We start from the raw sequence: 16,728 nt of genomic DNA, 5'->3' as shown, positions 1-16,728 counted from the left end.
CCCCTAGCTTGACCCCTTCAAGTTTATTCCGACGCTGTCCCTATTCAGCAGGATCCAACCCGCCGGATCCCTCAGACATAAAAAGAAGAGATGGGTTTCCTTTCCTCTCCTTCCCAAAGCCTCCCCTCCCCATCACTTCTTCTTCCCCAATGTGGCGCCTTCCTCTTCCCTCCTCCCGGCGCGGTGGGGTTGGAAATGTGCTGCACCTGCTTTAGATGGATTATGGTAGAAGTGGAAGTAACTCTCTCGCTCTCGCTCCCACCCCTCCCCTCCCCGATCTCAAGTCACATCTCCCGTGCGGACGCAGCCCCGCTGATTAGCGCCCGCTCTGCCCGTGTGAATGGGACACAGGGAGAGGAGGGCGCAGACGGACCCCCCCACCCTACCCTGAGCAGAGGAGGAAGAGGAGCCGGGGTGGGGGGAGGAAAGAAGAGGGAGCCCCCCCCCCAAGAAGTCATCCAGCAAAGGGGGGAGCTGGCAGCACCCCCGGGCAGTGCGGTCATGCGGGACCGGGTCTAGGGGTTCTTCCCCGCTCTGCCCGAGGCGGCGAACTTTGGGGACCCCCCCACCCCCACCCCGGAACTGGAGAAGTTTCTCCCCCCCCCAGCGGAGATCTACCCATGCCCCAAGCGGGGGGTTCAAGTTGAGCCTTGTTTCCAGCCGCTGTCGAGCCAAACAGGTTGGTGGGGTTGTGTGTTGTGGTGTTTCGTGTGTGTGTGTGTCGCTTTGCGTTTGTTGAACTCTCAAGGTGGGTGAGTTTCAATCGCCAGGTCTCTCCCCCCCCCACGCACCCTTGCAGAGGCGGCCTGTTTACACCGCCGCTCGGCTTCCCTCCCCTGAAATATTTTTCAGCCACTAACCCCAGAAAGTTGCTAAACAGGCTGAACAGCTGTTTTCTTTCTTTCCTCCTTTCTTCTTTGCAGAGGCGGGGGTGTGGGTGTCTCTTTTAACAAACAGGTGGGGGGTGGCGAGAGCTGCTCGCGCGCTGGGTGCCCCAGTTCCCTTTTTGTAAAGGAGGAGGAGGAGGGGGGGGATTGCAAACCCTTTACCAGACATATATTCTTTCCTCGCTTTGTTGTTTCGAATTGTGTACCCTTCTCGTTTGAACCGCCCCCGGAGTAGCGAGCCCCAGGAATCTCCCCTGCGCTCCGCCTGGCTTCGCCGTCCGCGGGACTTCTAGGGGTCGGCTCTTAGTTTCCCTTCGGGGAGGGGGAAAGACGGGGCTCGAAGTTAAAGGCTTTGTAGCCTGGTCTCCCCCCCCCCCCCCCCGGCAGCCCTATCGATCGCTTGGAGCGTTGGGTCCCAGGGATCGCGAAGGTGCATCAAGGAGCTTCCAGACAAAGAGAAATCTCTGTCAGGAGCAACTTTTCAGCTGAGACTTTGCATGGAAGTGGCGTGAAAAGCGAGGGATTTGGGGAGCGGGATTTTTTGGGGGTGTGTGTGTATGAATTGTTTATATTGGGGACAAGGGAATGAAATTCAGAGGGGGGGAGAACTGGGACAGCGTGTGCATGGCGGGGGGGGGGTGGAATTGGAGGTACAGTATTGATTTGCCTTATTTTGTGTGTGTGTGTGTGTGTTTCTTCTGGGTGCCTGGAGGGGGGCGTTATAGGAGACAGCTCCTGGGGTTTGGGTCGATCAATCCGCCCTGGGTGTGTGGCATTTGCTTTGCGGGGAGGGTCTCACAGTTTGCTCTGATTGACAGGATGGGCAGATTCAAAGTTATTCACATGTATGGGGCTCTGAGTAGAAAGTGTGTGTGTGTGTGTGGGGGCATGATGTGGGGACAGCTGTATTTCTGCCCACCTCTCTCTCAACCGCACAAAGCAACTTTCCCTGGGAGCCGGGAGGCCTGTGGAGATGAACAGGAAACTTCCAACAAGAAAACCAGCTCTCTGGCAGTGTCTTTCCTGTTGGATTCTCGACTCCAAGGAAACTTTTGCTGACAATATTTTTTCTTTCTCTTCAGTCCCAGAACCTGCTCTGCTCTGTGTTTATTTTTAATGCTTGCCAAGGGAGTGGGGAACATCTTGTGAATTAATTACTTTAAAAAAAAATTAACCTTGAGAAATAAGTGTTTAAATTAGCCGTCTTTCTGCTAGGGGAAGTAATGCAGAATAACCTCAATAGCTATTGTAGTTCAGTGTACTTTGCGGGGACATGTTGCATTTGGTCTTCCTTTGTTGGTACCTGCCTTTTTATTTCCCCCCATAGGCCGTTTTATTTTAATGTTGTCTATTGCTGAGTGTTTTAAAAATAATTTCAACATAAAACCTGCTGATCTGGGCCATGTGATGTGCCAACAAAATAAACTTCCCCCTGTTTAGAAATAAATCAAAACAAAACAAGTTTTAAAATCTCTGCAAATTTCCTAAAGAAGCAAACTGAGCCCCAACAAACCTTAAACAACCCGCAGAGAAATTGTTCCACCCATGAATACCCTGATTGGTGTGAGATTAAAATTAAAGTATTTTAAAATATTTATCTAATAAATAGAGAGCAGGCAAAAATAAGACTAAAAACAAAATAGGATTTATATTGATTATTAAAACTTACAGGGCAAGGATTCTAACTCAGCCAGCTGTACAGTGAAATTCCACATTGTGATTTGCTTGTGCACATCTTTCCCCTAATGGCACAGTTTGTGAGCCTTTCTATATTTCTTTGTTTTAAAAGTGTGATGAGGGCTTTGGGGGCGGGGGGAATCCCTAAAACTTTCATACAATGCATGGTAGTCTGTATGAGGGTGTCTAGCTGAACCCCTGTAAACCATCGCTAATAACAATCATTTGGAAAGGGTTTATTATTAAGTACTATTCTTTAGGGAGTTCAGAAATCCCAGGCAGACCTTGTTTTAAAACTACTGGCTAGTTGGTGAGGGGTGTGAGGACAATTCTGGTCAGTTGCTTTCGTCAATGGAGCGAATAGCTTCGTTTGAGACAAATTCCAAGTGCAAACCTTGGCAAAATTAATGATTTTTCGGTTTGTTCAAAATTGTCTTCCCCGTCTTGAGCTTCTGTCTGCTCTCTTCCCTCCCTCTACCCCCCTTCCCCCCCTCAAAAAAAAAAGTTTAGTAAGTGGTTTGTTAGCAGCAGATTACTCTGAATATTTCTTTTGGGGATAGGGAACTGTTTTGAGTTGGCAAGCACATTTCTAAGGTGTGTATGGGGGAGAACAAGTGGGCTGTAATTTCAGTTAACCTTTCCATTTGGGAATGGCTTTTTTTAAAAACAAAAAGAAAAATGTATCATTTTTTCTTCCCTCCTCCCTCCTTTTTTAATTCAAATAAAAATGTTAATGGGGAGAACAGGAATAATTTATGAGTATCTAAAAACTAAACTTCGTTTGCACTGTTACTCAGAATAATGTTCAAAAGCACATATATTTAGAGAAAACACACTGTGATTTCTCTATTCCTAATATAGTGCTAAGGAATTAGAGAGGAATTTCAGCACAGATTCCTATCCAGGATCTGTTGCCGGCTTGAAGTAACTGATCAGCCCAGATGAGTTTTGCTTTGGAGACTAAAATGTACGTACATTTGTCATTTACCACAGTCAGAACCAACTTGGTGTCCGATTAAGACCTCACTTTACAATACTTTTGGAAAGGATGTGGGGTATACAATTAAAATGTTGTTTTCTCCATTAAAGGGGGGTGTTTTTAACCTAAAGTAGAAGTGAGTGAAAATTCTTCCTGTGAGTTTAGAAATTTACACAAGAAGTGTATTATGCTGGAGAACGGGCAGTTTGGTGTCAAATCAATACACATCTTAGACAGACCGTGTGAGGCTGGCAGTTGTGTATTTGTGAGTGAGTTTCATGCCCTACTAATATTGTTGACTAAACATAAGTACATCTCAGATTTTAATGAAATCAAATTCACTTTTTGATTTTATTTTGAGGATAGTCTGTTTTTAAAATCAGCCTTGCTTATGCACATGCAAAAATTATTTGTCAAATGTAGCCCCCATTTTTTTTCCCTAAATCAAAACCTTTGAGAGTTCAGGATGGAATACGGTGAACATAAGGACGAAAATTGTATGTGCTGACCGAGTGAGTCGGGGAGCATTTGTCAGTTCTCCGAAGCAGTCAGATGGTTCTAATTCCAGTCTTTATTCTTTACTCCTTGTGGAGCGGGGCTTGAAAGGGGAGACTTTCTAAGCCCCCACATTCCCTGTATTTTAAAACATTTGGGCTAATATTCTTGAGTTGCTATTTTTTATTATTATTAAAAAAATCGTTTTCCCCTTCTATCTTTGCTTCTGTAGTGAATGTGGGATTCTAAAGTAGAGAAGAGGAAACCCTCTGGTTAAAACCTGATGCAAATAATTTGTTTTATGCTTTGAACTGATGAGGATACTAAAAGCAAAACCACTTCTATCGTATGGGCCCCATTTCAGAAGAGAAAGTTTGACTAGTCTTGGCTGGGGGAGAAATAATCTGAACGTCATGGAATATCAAAAATGCACTCAAACTCCATCCAACCTGTCTACCCTGTTAAGTGTCTAGATGGAGAGTGATGGGGTGCATCTCTGTGCTTTCCAAGATTCTGCTGCTGGTGTTAAGTGAAAATGTTCCGTTTGCAGCGAGATGCACCCAGTGGACTGATCTATCCCAGCCCGGTTGCTTGTGCACCTGCAAAGGAAGCTAGCAATTCCTTCTGCCGGTCCCCAAGCTGATGGCTTCAGAAAAAGCAATAAAAAGGAGTATGCACAATACATCTACTATTCAGAATGTCGTGGCTCAGTGAATCTAAGCAGAAAAGTTGTTTGTTTGCCTCTGTTTTGGGGAGGGGAAAAGAAAGTAAGATGCTAAGGAAAAATGTTTGGGCCAAGTAGATTTTTGTGGTTGTTGTTGTTATTCCTGAGTGGATTTACCTGGAGCAGAGGATTTTAAAATAAAATCTATTAAACTTCTTGATTTTCATGGGGAATTAAAATGAACAATAATAATAATAATAAAAAAAATCCAGTAATGCAACACCGGAGGAATCTGGTGAATTTCTAATTCAGATTCTCCCTTCTGAAAGAAAGGGCTGAGTTTATTTAAAAATTGGCGTGATCTATAAAATCGAGTGACACTAAAATATCCACTTTAGACACGTTGTCGCTTTCTTTTCTAATAACCAGGCTGGAATCCAAGTGCACTTGGTTGTGAAGTTCTTTCCCAGAGAGCCCTAAGAGCTTTTCTTTTCTCATGGTGGATCGGGGATGCTTTGAATCTGATAAGGTTTGTGTCTCGCTAGGGGGCTGGCTTTGAGTCTTTGCGGGGGAGGGGTTGTTTTTTGTTTTTTTGTTTGCTGAGTAGGTGCAGAAGGGGGAAGAGGTACAGCAAAGATTTTCCCTTTGTAGCAACAAGGTGTGTGTGTGTGGGGGGGATGGAGTGGGGGGGGCGAGCGCTGTGGAGCGGGAGGGCAGTTCTCCGTCCTATAGAAAGGAGGGATAATGTGTCTGCAGCTTTCCCCCCTTCTTCTGCATTCATTTTTTTTTTTTGAGGTTTTGTTTTCCGACAGGGAGCGAAATTTTGTAGCCTCGCTCCCATGTTTTTAAAAAGAGTCTCTTATTTTCAGCCCAAACAGCAACCATTCTCCCCAGCCCTACCCTCTGCTATCTGTATTTCAGTGGAGATAAAAGATGTCATTCTCTTTCCACCTCCCAGCCCCTATTTCTAGCTGGCAGGTGTGTTGGAGAGGGTGGGTAGCTAATGAATATGCCCTTTGCAGCAGGGTTAGGAGAGGACTTCATGACAGGCTAGGTTTCTTGCCCTGTGTTAACAAGGCGACTTACTGCCATGTATGTACCTGGTGGTGGTGCTTCAGGGGATTGCAGTCGGATAGGAGAATCAACCTTTACCTCTGCTTGTGGTTTGGCCTTCAGGCCAGAAGGAACTCTTACCTGTTCCCTTTGGGTGACCATGTATTTTAGTCACCCCCACACACACACACACTCACACACACTAATTTGCTACACCCCAAGTGTCCTTAAGTCATGTTAACAGTCTGTCTCTATCACCTGCCACTTCTTAAAGCGATAACTTGGAAATTCCACTCCTGTTCTCTTTGATTTTTAATCTCTCTCTGTTTGGCACTGGGGCATTGTTAAACAGAACAGGATGCCACCTTTCCCTCACGCCTCGGGAGAACTGGCCACATGGGAGATTAAATACACACCTCCAGAGCTGTGTGCTCAAAGGGAAGAGGAGTTCAGTGGTACCCAGAGGGGGGGCGTGGGACTCTGTAGATACACTGAGAGCAGGGAAATGCATCCAGCCTCTGCAGAAGAGAGAGAACACTGGTGTATGTGACTTAAAAAAATCACCCAAACTTGCCCTAAAACACACAAGGGTTAACTGTGCGCTTGCAAAGTCCTCTTTAAAATATTTGAGATGACATCAACCTTGCAAAATTTGTTGTCATTTTCGGTGATTTTCTTCTATATCTGTTCGTTTTTTTTTCTTTTACCCTCCACCCTATATCAGGTCATTTCGCTCATTCTTTAGAACAAGCTTACGCACCGGGGTGCTGGTTCTTTTGGTACCCCATAAGCAACCCCTTTTGCTCACTAGAGATGGAACTTTTGTTTTATAGAAGTGGGGAGAAAAGGTTTGGGGAGTGGTTTGTTTTTCAGGTTGGGAAAAATCCTGTCTGTATCTTTTTCTTGGAGTGAAATTTACCCTCCAGAAGAGGAAAGGCAGTTGGGGAATGCAAAGAGTTGTTGATTCTAAAAACTTGTTTGTAATTTTTTTTTTTAACTGAAAAGAAGAAGCGATGATCTAAAATGCAGGGGGAACAGCAGTGAGTCTGGTTTTGTTAAATCTCCTTTCCCCTTCTGAACGAAGCCACTTCAGGGGATCGAGCTACTGTTGCTATCGACCCAGCAAAGCTTCATGGGGTGCAACATCTTTCTTACAATCCATGCTTCTTCCTCCTTGTCCCCACCCCAATGCTTTAATGAGTCAGACAGCAACAGTGGGGAGGGAGATGAGATACAAGTGGTGGAGAAAAAAGTAATTTCATCTGAGATCTGGGTGAGATGGAATATAGGGCACAGTTCATGTTTCCCCCACCCATCCCCAATTTTGTTTTGTAAAGATCTTGCTTCCCTGGTTGAAGAGAGATCCTATCTAGGGATAGGATGGTAGTTGTTAAAGGATTGCACTAAAAGTATTGCACTGGGACATAGGTACCACGTAGCTATGCTCTTATGTAGACAGAGAAACTGTCGAGCCCCGTGTTCATTAAGTGGCATGCACAGTGTGTCTGGCTTCTTAAAATTGTGCCTAAAATCTGCTTTTGCCCGGTCGTGAGTTTATCTTCTCTCTTAACGGAAACTGGTATCCGTGTTTACTCTCAGCTGCAAGTGCCTCCTGTGTTTCATGCCCTGGCAAGTTGGCAGACCGAGATCCTTTCGCTCGGCTCACCGACGGAAACCCTCCTGGTAGGTCGCAGTTGCTGGATTCAGAGGAGCAGCCGCAATTTCTTTTTTTTTTTTTTTTTTAAATTGATTTTCAAGGAGGGGGTTTGCAAAGTGGAAGGAAAATTTTGCTGCTCTGCTGGTTTGTGCTGAAGCCGAGAGCTCTGGTTCCGGTCGTATGGCTTCAGTGTGGGTTTGCCGTAGCGAAGAGTGGAATAATACAACTTTTTTCTTCTAATAAGAGGACTTTGAAAACCGTAGGCAGCTGTGAAAACACGTGAGGGCCCTTTTTTTAAAAAGGTAGTAGGGGAAAAAATGCCATTGGGGGGCCCTGTTTTGGAGGTCACTCGAAAGCGGTTTGTTCTGCCTCCCTGACAAACCTCACTCGCGTGACCTCAGCTGGGTAGAGCGTGGGCATTCTCTGGTGGTTAAATTGCTGGACTGTGAGTCGGGACCTGGGTTCTGCTCCTCACTCTGCCTAAACTGATGCGAGAGTTATGGCAAGTCCCTTCAGCTTGCTTTGCCAGGCAGTGTAGTTAGGGTGACCAGATGTCTTGATTTTTTTAGGGACAGTCCCGATTTTTGTGTCTTTTTCTTATATAGGCTCCTATTACTCCCCCACCCCCATCCCGATTTTTCACATTTGCTGTCTGGTCACCCTAAGTATAGTAGGGATAAGGCTGTTGACCCGTTCAGTTGAAAGGAACACTGGAGCTCTAAGGGCGAGGGAAAATTCCGTATTCTCTCCTTCTCTATGTAAATATAAGAATGTGAGGGGCTGATGTACATTAGTGGACCAGATTCTTTTCTCATACTACTGAAATCAACGGCTTTACTCTAGACTTACCTTGGGGTACTTTAGAGCAAGATTTAGCTCTGGCTCCCTGTATCTAAATAATGACTCTGAGCGGGCTGGATTTACACAGTAAATGCATGTGTATATGGATATTATGTAGGAGGCACGGGGAATGTATTGTGTGTGTGTGTGAGGCAGAGAGGTTTGGATGGGCAACATGGCCAAGTATCTAGTAGATAGAATGAAGGGTGTACTGGGTGTCAGGCACTGGTTCAGGATCTCTTGGCATGTGTTACGGCTCCCGTGTGCCCTGAGGAACAAAGCAACTTAAGCACACGTGAGGCAATTCCATCCCCACGTTCTCTGCGCATGTTTTTGTTCAGGCCCCAGCACTTCCGTTCAAACAGGCAGAGGGAGAGGCCAGGTTCTTAAGAACTGTTAAGAAGCAGAGTCCGCGCCATGGATCGCCAAGGCACGGGCAGTCCGGAGCGAGATGAGCTGCTCCCTTATTGCAGACCGTGTTGAAATAACAAATTTCAACACCACTCAGGTCGCTTGCAGAATAACTAGATTTGTCTAGTGGGATTTAATTGCACTGAGGTTAATCAATACAAAAAGTTTCAGCACTGCACACACCCAACCCACCGTCCAGGGCAACAACCCTGATTGAATGCACTTCCCTTTCTCCTGCCCACCCTTCCAACCCCGTGCCCCGATCCGACTCCAAAACTGGTGGGAAGTCATGCAGGGCTAGAATTCTCTAATTGCCCTTCCTGATCGGAAGGCTGTATTGGCTCCCCGTCCTGGCTGGCTGGTTGGTGGGGGGGCTGTGACTTCGTTCTGCAGAACCTTATAAGAATATAAAAGGAGATGCGGCCTTGTGACGAAGGCACTGGAGTGGGACTATGCGTATGAACCATGGGGTCCTGATCACGGGATGCTACCGTAATGCACAGGTGATGCTCAACTCGGCTGATGGAGAGAGTTGATCGCAGAACCCCACAAGAATCTAGGCCAAGATCTGTACAAGCGTGTTTGGAGCTGAGGAAAGAGTGTATTCAAATTCTGTCTGTCTAGGCATTTTATCTCATGGCCCTCATTTAGATTTTTCTGCCTGCGAGTCGTTGGCAAGCACAGGGTGACTTTACTCAGACATACTCATTATTCAGAATCCATTTGCCCAGTGAATTTCCGCAAATCATTCTTAGTCTGTGGCTTGTTTGCAAGTATGTTGAAATTCAAGCTCTGTCGGTGGGTTTCAATTGGATGTGGAGAGTCACGCGGTATTATTTCTGCTCTCTGATTGGATAGGAGCTACTCGTGGGGTCGAGTTTCTGGCACGAACGCTCCTTGTGTCTTGTTTTTTACAAGTTGGTCATTGGCTCTCGGCAAACGTTCCTTGGGTTCTGTGAACATTTCTGCTCGGGGAATGCAGCCATGTTGGCGGAAAGGGGTGTCCGACTCTGAAACAGACGGTTTCATAGCTGGACCGTGTCTTTGGAGAGGTGGACATGCTGGCTTTGGGTGGCCTAAAAGTGGTGCCAGCAAGCGGCCGGCCATCAGCTGTGTAAATCGACTGGCTTCTGCTGGAGAGTTTATCCAGGGCCGTTGAAAGCAGCACATCTCCCCAGTGACATGACCTTTCTCCATCTCCTAGTGGTGGAATGGCAATGTCTGGCTGGATGGAGTGTGACAATCCCACTCCTGTGTCCTCTTATTCTACGGGCCTTCCCCTACTAAGGCAGGCCAAGTGGAATGCAGCACTGCCGCGACCCACCGGCAAAAGGTCCTGAGGCCTTCACCTCGCAGCGGGTGTTAGGCCCTAGCATGGCCTTTCTCCCACCCACCTGAGTGCCCTGTGCTGGGCAGTGTTTGTCCTGGGTCTTTGAAAGAGTTAACGTAGCCGTCGGCCTGCAGGAGAGGCCCACCAGGTCTCCCCAGCGGGTGGGCTGACTTGTGGCAAGAAATACCAGGCAGAACGGTTTCTTGTCAAGTGTCAGTGGAGCCTTCGCCTCCTCCGGACCTGGCTCCTGGGGATGGGAGCCGAGGGAAGGGAGACTGGCTGGAGGAGCGCAGGGGCGGCGGATGAGAGGAGACCCAAGGATGCTGAGGGGCAGGAGGGGAGCATGGCGTTTTTAAGAACCCACGGCAAGCATGCTGGGAAGGTCCCAAGCGTTGGTCCTGGCCCTGCCCGGCCCAACAGCTGCCTTTTGCCAGGCTCCCGTTTCATCGGGAGGCCCTGTCTCCCTCCTGGTTTCTTGGTTTCAAAGCTAGGGCCTGCAATGCCTGCTTAACTGGAGGGGAAGAGGGCCTTATCCCGTCATCTCACATAATCCTGCCTCCACTGTAAAACTCCAGCAGCCATCCAGGCCAAGTCCAGGGAGAGATGCCTGTCTCAGGCTTCTTCTGGGTGGGGAAAAGGAAGGGGAAGGCATTTCTCTCCCTAGATCCCTGAACTTTTTTTCATTTTAATTCCTAACTGAGCTTCGCAGCTAGCAGGAGCCAGATGGTAGCTTAAAACCACCTCCCACCAGCATCAAATAATTTATTGTTGGAGCTCCCTCTTTTCTGCGTTGGCAGCCATGGGACCCAACAGGTTGCTCATTTGAGTACAGTGCCCTGGCTTCCTTTCTTCTCCTTGTTCTTTGCTGGGGGAGATTGATTGAGCTGGTGGGGGGCGGGGGGGGAAGGCGTGATGCCAAGATGTCTGCCCACCGGTTGCTTCTTTTTATTATTCTGAAGAATAAAGTCTCCCAAATGATCCCCCTCTAAGTGGCAAGAAGGTAGTGGGGGAGGGAGCAAGTCCCTGAAACAAGTAGTAATCCATAACAATGAAAGCAAATTAGTCCAGTTTAAAAAACAAAACAAAACAAAAAAAAAAACCCTCAAACTTTTGTGGCTAACGAGGCAGGAAATGTGGATTTTTAAAACACACTGCGCCAAACGCCTCCACAATAAACACTTTCCTTGGTGAGATGGGCTCGGGTTGGGGGGAAGCCACAGGCTTTTAAAATTAAGATGCGCTCCTTGCCTTTCGTCAGCTTGATTTCCAGCGTATTCTCACTTTCCCTTCTCCCCTCTTTTCAGCTTCCCGCGGCCTCTGACAGAAAATAGCTTTCACTTTGGAAGGGAGAAACTTTTATTTGTTTACTTCCACAAGCAAAAAATCTTTAGTGGGTTTTTTTAATGGGCCCAGGGTGGTATATTCCCACTCGCCCACCCCCAGCAAAAGGAACTGATGTTTGGACCCAGCTCCATATATAAGCAAAGAAAAAACGATGTGAGATTTTGCTTCTCGATGGAGCCCAGATGTTCGCCATTAATAAATTAAAACCTCCAATATAAACGACTTCTGGTTTAAAAAACAAAAGGCGCATTTGTTTCCTATCATGCTAGTAACTCTGGTTTTGAGGGTTGTGTTGAGGGGGGTGAGTCGAGGGACGGGGGAGACAGTATTCCTCAATGACTCCTTGGTGTGTGTTTGAGGAGTATTCTGTATTTCCTGTTGCTCTGACTTCATTTCAGCATCCTTTCAGAATTGCTGTGCTGCTCTAGAGCTCCCCCACCCCACCCCGGGTTGTCTTGGTTTATAGTCCTTCAGATTCTCTCTCTCTCTCTCTTCCCCCCCTTCACCCCCCGGCTTTAAAAATTAGCGGATTGATTGTGGTTGTATTTTTGGAAGCTTCTTGTTTAGACGATGAGACTGCTCAAGCAGACGTGCCTGGCAGTCTGATTCAGAACACATGAGACTGTGGGGACAGGGTCTGTTGAAAACCTTAAGGTAAATAGATGCGAAATAGGTGTGAAATGCCCCAGCGGTACTTAGATACTGTGGGCCAAATTCCCTGCTGGTGTAAATTGGGGCTGCTCCATCGATGTCAATAGAGCTGTGTCCACTTACTCCAGTAGTCATAAACAAGAAGTATTTTTTCACACAACGCACAGTCAACCTGTGGAACTCCTTGCCAGAGGATGTTGTGAAGGCCAGGACGATAACAGTTCAAAAAAGAACTAGATAAGTTCATGGAGGATAGGTCCATCACTGGCTATTAGCCAGGATGGGCAGGGATGGTGTCCCTAGCCTCTGTTTGCCAGAAGCTGGGAATGGGCGACAGAGGATGAATCCCTTGATGATTCCCTGTTCTGTTCATTCCCTCTGGGACACCCGGCATTGACCACTGTCAGAAAACAGGATACTGGGCTAGATGGACCTTTGATCTGACCCAGTATGGCTGTTCTTATGTAGAGAATTTGGCCCACTGATGATGAACATGTTGGAACTGCCTAAGGGAGATACTGTACTGAGTTCCAGCAGAAAACTCACTACACTTCCAGGTGGCTTTTTAAATATCAAACCCAAATATTTATGGACTGCCAGGATGCCCAAATACACTTTACCAAGTCAAAATCCCTGTGTGGGGGAAGCTGGGATCCCATCCTGCAGTGTATTTTAGCACTGTTTCGATCTCTGTGACCTTGCCTCGGGTGCAGCATGTCCGATGGCTCTGGCTGGGACATGCTGAGCTGTCCTTGCTGAATAGGGCACCAGGGGAAGCACTATGAGTTTGTAATGAGGAGGGAGCTAGTGAATTCCACTTGTAGACCCCCCACTGCTGGCTTTGATTTGGCTGGGGGAGATGATCTGCGGGATCTTGGTCCGTTGAAACCGACTCCTTCCGCTGCCAAGTGTGTGGATCTGTTGTCTGAAAGGTAGAGCGTTGCGGTGCGGGGTGAGACTTGAGGGGTTCAGCTTCTTGGATGTTGAAATAGGGCTCTGACATCATGTGCCCCCCCCCACCCCCCCACAACATCCCTGTCCACGTGGAGCCTGTGTCTCATCAGTAAGGGGACAGGTTGTTCGGCCCTCTCCTTGCGGACCATCAGATGGCCCTCTCCTTGCGGATTTTCCCCTTTCCCCCCTCCCACCCCATCTCCCAGCAGCAAGGGAAGCATGGTCTCTTGTCCATCCCCGGAGGGTCCAGCCAAGCAGAAAGGGCTTGTCAGCACCCTTGTACTCCAGAAGGGGAAACATGCTGCTTTGGAAGAGCTCCTAATCCGAGACTTCTGTTAGCCTTCTGTAGCGAGCCACAGCAGAGGAGGAGAATAGATCCAGGATTAAGGGATTCCCAGTGGGCTGTGATTACACTGAGTTGGAAGAGACTCAGATCAGAACCTCAGGTCTATATTAGCCATCACCCCACGCCCCCCAACATACTTCCTTCAAGGGAGAGTTCAGGTCCAGCTCCAGACCGCACAGTTCATTCCTAAACCTTACCGTGGGCCCAAACTTCAGAGATTTGGGTCTGAATTTGTCCTCCTGGCTCCATCTCTCTCTGCTGCGGGGGCGACGGGGAGAGACTGACTCTGAACCCTGCGGTGACCTAACCTGCCTCCCTTTACCTGGACGGACAAGCTGATCTAGTGCAGGTTTTTCTGTAGCTGTGGTATCCAAGCATCAAGAACAGGCAAGAGCCTTTCTCCATACTGCCCTGTGGGGCAGGAATAGATGATAGAGGATCATTGCTCCTCCTGGCTCAGCATTATTCTGCTTTGGGACACGGACAGTTTCCCCTATAATGGGGGTTTCCACTATCCCTTGGGATTTTGACGGCCCCAAAATTAGGGGATGTCTGATCAGCCCCTCCCCATGCGGCTCTCACAGAGGCAGCCGAACCTTCCTTGCTTCATTAGAAGGGGGGGTGAAACTAAAGCAGCTTCGTTGTGAGTGCCGATTTCCCTCCGGGTTTCAGAGCTGACGGAAAAGAAGCTCTGAAAGGCTGGTCTGTTTAGAAAGGCAGTAAGAGAAAGTTTAAGTCCAGTGTGGGTGCGTGGTGCGGGGGGGGGGGCGGCGGCAATTGTTCAGGGATTGAAGCCAGTTTTGGTGAAGCCCTGAAGGGCAGCACCATCTAGTCAATTACCTGCTGGATGATGGGCGTGGCAGCCTCCCACCCAGAAGCTGGCGGTGGAGACTTCTGGTGCTGCTGAGTTTTTGGCCTTGCAGGCACGTGCCCCTTTTGCGCAGTGCTGTGGCTCCTGACAGTAGCAGCTTCCAGCCGCCTCTGGGGGCTGGTCTTGTCGAATATGGGGGTACTGAGCGAACAACAGAACCTGTACCTAAAGAAGGCCAGTGGAGAGGGAGACAGTCTTGGCTTAATTCTTTACTATAGTGGCCAGATCGGGCTCTGTGAGCGGGACCCACGTCTTGCACACCCCCCTCCCCCCCAAGAATTTAAATCTGCGATGTGACTTGTCAAAGTGCACCCCCGCCCCCCGGAAGGGATTGTAAGTGCAAAGAGAGCGATGGGAGCAGCATTTCCCTGGGCGTAAGGTGGCCAGAGGTGGCTGCAGCTGGAGGGCGAAGGTGTTGCGCGGGGGGGGGGGGGGGCTGTGTGTGTATCTGTCTAAATTGTTGCTAGGGTGGAAATTCCCTGGCTTTCTCTCTGAACAGCTTGCTGTCGTCTGTCTTGTTTTGCAATGATTTGAAGTTGGAGGAGGGAGGGCTGTGTGTCTGTCCGTCCCTCCCTCCAGCACAGCAGCCTCCGTCCGTCCCTCTCTCCCTCCAGCACAGCAGCCTCTGTGATCTGATCTGGACCATTTTCCTAGGGACGACTGTCTTTTTCCCCCATACCTTGATCGCAGGGATGGTCTGTCCTCTTCTCGCTGCTCTCTCTTGTCAAAGTTCCCCATCCTGGTCTGGTCAGCCTGGGAAGCAGTGAGTGGACAGGGACCTTACCCTGGAGTTTTCCTCCCTGGAGCCCTTAAAGAGGTTGAACACCCTCCAACTTGTGTGCTCCAGGCTTCCCTGCATCTAAAGCAATTGCCAAAGAACATCAGTTGAGCCCCAATGCAGCAAAGCTTGTGCTTAAGTGGCCATAAGCCTGCCTGGCTTCCAAACCTCTGGGGAGGAACCATCAACCCTGGTAGCTGATTGCCCTCCTTGAGTGTGTGTGCAGAGATGGGATTTGACTTGCCTGGGGCAAGAGGTAGCCAGCGAGGAGACTGGCCCAAGCACAGGCTCAAGGACAGGATGCTGTGCTGATGTGGTGAAAAACACTAGCCCGTGTTCTGCAGGATTCTCTCTCCTGTTCTTGTTTGTGGCACAATCCCATGCTCAGGTTCATCCTGCAGCTTTTACATGCCCGTAGGCTGGGATTTTGACAAGGACAGGGTGCCAAAGTCCCGATGGGCTCCTTTGGGAAATCCCAGCTGGCTTGCGTGTGTAAAGGCTGCACTGGGTCCGGTGCCCAGGCAGTCCCAGCCCATCTGGGAGCTCTGAGTGTGGGCAAGAAATGCGAGCTAGCAATGCTGATGAGCTATCTGATTATTTCAGTGCCAAGAGGTGTGCTGGGCTGGCTGATGGAATTGGAAGACCCGGTCCCTACTTGAGCTGCAATGGGATGCATAATTTCTGATCGGAGTAATGCCCGACAGCCCCGATATGAATAAGGCCCCATTGTGTTCTGTGCCATAGAACTACATAGCAGACCGTCCCTGTCTTGAAGAGTTTAGCCGTGGCAAGCGAAGGGAACACATGCAGGGGAGGGGATGGGGCGAGGGTGACCTGGGTAACAGCTGCACTGTAACACGGTTGCTCAGTCAGGGCCCGCGTACCCCTTGATGTTTTGCTTGCTGCTGGTAATTCTTATCAACTGGTATTGGGAAGAGGAGGCATGTGTGGGGTGGGGTGGGGAGGTGTTGACGTGGTGGACCTGGGTTGGGAAGGCATCCCAAGGAAGAGGCGTGCTGCATAAGGCCTAGAGTTGGTTATGGGAGTGGCAAACAGGACTCAGAGACTGGTGCTTTTGAGGTACAGAGGTACCTGCTTTAGACACGGAGACCTCAGCTTTCATGCTAACCTCTTTTATTATTATTCTCCTCCCCCCCACCCCCAATCATCATCCACTCTCATTCATCTGTTTTGTCTGCCTGGTCCTGACCGTACCAATTCTCTGGGATGAGAGACTGTAGTCTTCATTCGCCGGTACCGTGCCTAGCACCATGGGGCTTGATCCCTGGTTGGGATTTCTAATGCAAACGATGACTAATCCTCCTCTTGGGGAGGAAAGGGTGGAACCGATATTCTGTGTAAACCCAAATGCCCTTTTCTGCCCCTGACACCTCGTGTGCCGGGAATTGGTGGGCAGTGACGGCAGGTGGAGACATGATGCAGAGTGTTGCGGCTTGCGAGCCATGCATCGTAAATTAATATTTTAGAGAAGGAGCCGATTTTTCCCCTAAAAGGAGAGCGATTTCCCCCCCACCCCCGGTAGGCTCTGAAATGAGGATGTATCTGTAATGCCACACTGCTGTGGTTCTAATAGTGGCACCACATTAATGGTAATAATCCCTTGGAGTTATACGGTGTCTTCCATCCTGAAGCATTTTACAGACTACATGGAATAGAGGGATGGCTTCACCTGCTGAAATGCAGCCACCTCTGGGGTGGAATGCTGGTAACTACCTCCCTCCTCCCATTTGTTTAATGTTTGTGCATCATTAAATTCAGCGTGTTAGGAAG

At 48.6% G+C, this 16,728-nt stretch overlaps 1 protein-coding gene across 5 annotated transcripts in view; it reads left to right on the top strand.

The window, feature by feature from the left end:
• Positions 1–288: 288 nt before the first annotated feature.
• FOXP4 (forkhead box P4) overlaps positions 289–16,728 on the top strand; it is a 142,187-nt gene continuing 125,747 nt past the window's right edge. For all 5 annotated transcript variants that reach the window (XM_078849758.1, XM_073319692.2, XM_073319691.2 and 2 more), the window contains exon 1: positions 289–679. The gene's annotated coding sequence lies outside the window, so the exon portion shown is untranslated. The remainder of the gene's footprint in view (positions 680–16,728) is intronic.

This window comes from Lepidochelys kempii, chromosome 21 (assembly GCF_965140285.1).
Source record: "Lepidochelys kempii isolate rLepKem1 chromosome 21, rLepKem1.hap1, whole genome shotgun sequence".
NCBI lineage: Eukaryota > Metazoa > Chordata > Testudines > Cheloniidae > Lepidochelys > Lepidochelys kempii.
This window is presented reverse-complemented; position numbering and strand designations above follow the sequence as displayed.